Genomic DNA, 1913 nt, shown 5'->3' with positions numbered 1-1913 from the left:
CATTTCTTCAATTTACTTAGAAAAACTCGGTATTCCCAGAACCATCTCAATATCTTTCTAAACCACACATATATATATGTTGATGTAAAAAAAAAAAATAAAAAAAATAATAATAATAATTCAGGGATTCTTAATACTGTCTATTCTTGTTTTATTATTTCACTACCAGGGATCTGCTATTAATAAACATGGATGTTCTGCCAACCCGCCCTGTATAAATAAAGGGTAGATAAAATAGCAGATAGTTTTAATCTTACCAGGTGTTCATAAGCAGTCTGAGTGTACCGGCTTGTTCTGTGAGAAATACACAAATGATTCAGTAGTACATATCTGCTAAAAACAAGTTAGTGTGATAAACCATTTTATTTCATCTTCACACATTGCTTTGCTAAACAGAGTGCTTACATTAACATAATATTATAGTATGATACCAATAAAATGGTCTTCTGAGTTTGGCCTGGGGTGCTGGTTCACTTACACTTAAACACAGTGAAACAGGAGTCTGTCACAACGGGACTGAATGGACTCACGTGCAGGCTCTAGGTCTTGAAAGCACAAGAGTCTTTATTACAATACAGCAGGTGATCTATTTACAAAGGTGAGGGGACAGCCGGGCTCCGGGGGTCCACACACGAACGGGAAAGACGCCGAAAGTCACACACTCACTCCGTCCACTCCTCACGCTCCTCTTCATACTCCAATCACTCAGGTAACACAGGGGTTGGTCCAGGGAATCTGTACACAGAGACACGAAGGGATTATAAAGGTAAATCGCTGAAAAAACACTCTAGAGGTAACTGAGCTGGGGTTACACTGACGAGGGTCGGCAACGGTCCAGCAACGAGAAACGCAGAGCTGCCATCTTATAAAGGAGCTGGAACACTCTCGTGATGAGCCACAGGTGCGTGATTGCGACCAGGTGCGTGGGCCAAGGGCAGGAGCCCACAGGTGAGCTCCGCCCAGGCAGAGGGAGGAGGGAAAGAGGGGAAGGGAGAGAGCAGGAACAAAAAAGAAAATAAAAACATATGTAGCCATACTGAGCCGACCGGGTAGGCACAGGGACCCTGACAGAGTCACTGGGAAGCCAATCAGCTTTGATCATCTGCATCCATTTATAAATAACTGCACAGACTGCTAATAATAGAAGTGATAATACATGCTCTGCGTTGTTTCAGGTTGCCAGTGAGGATAAATAGAGTGCTCAGATTATATTTGGGGTTCGAAGCCAACGAGACCCTTCCACCACAACATAGGTCCCCGTCGTTCAGGGGCTGCGCAGCCAGCCAACTTGGCACTTGCTTAACAACACTCCTGCCAAAGACACCTACTTATTGCCACCAATAATACTGCCACCCCATTCTGCATACAGGTCACTTGTGTTGCGTTACACAAGAAGGTTAATCTATTTTATTCTGCTGTGTTTTAGCACTGAAGTTCAGTCTATCTGTGGTCTGATCCAGGGAAAATTACATTTATATGTGATCACATTGAAAGTATACTATTACATACTTAGTAGATCAATCTGGAGCCTTCATGTAGCATCACACAAAGGAGTGAGTGTTACTTTTGCTAAATATTCGTTATATAATATATGTCTACATATAGGTTTTCTAGGATCAAATTCAGGTACATACCAAGGAAACCAAGTTTAAAACTACATGTATTTTAAGACACTTATAATTTAAGGCACTTTAGACTTGGCCTGATTTTTTAGACCCCTATTCCTTCTTTTATTTAGAGTCTATTAACCTACAAATGTTCTCATTCATTGCATTCATTGTAAAGAGTATGTTTCACCTCTGTCCCTTTTGGTAACCTTTACCCCTGAAAACATGTTCACCTAATTCATAAATGGCTTGAGATTCAGTTACAGTTCAAGCATTTCGTGTTTGAAAGGAGAGTTGCTCAACAAT

The 1913-nt window shown here is 41.1% G+C and overlaps 1 long non-coding RNA gene across 1 annotated transcript; it reads right to left on the bottom strand.

Moving 5' to 3' along the window:
* Nucleotides 1-344: 344 nt before the first annotated feature.
* Nucleotides 345-1667, bottom strand: LOC120725303. The gene is made up of 2 exons (XR_005694085.1): nucleotides 819-1667; nucleotides 345-735 (listed from the first exon to the last, which is right to left on the bottom strand). It is a non-coding gene; the product is annotated as an uncharacterized LOC120725303 (long non-coding RNA).
* Between the last annotated feature and the right edge of the window lie 246 nt (nucleotides 1668-1913).

Source organism: Simochromis diagramma, unplaced genomic scaffold (assembly GCF_900408965.1).
Source record: "Simochromis diagramma unplaced genomic scaffold, fSimDia1.1 OVJJ01000802.1, whole genome shotgun sequence".
NCBI lineage: Eukaryota > Metazoa > Chordata > Actinopteri > Cichliformes > Cichlidae > Simochromis > Simochromis diagramma.
This window is presented reverse-complemented; position numbering and strand designations above follow the sequence as displayed.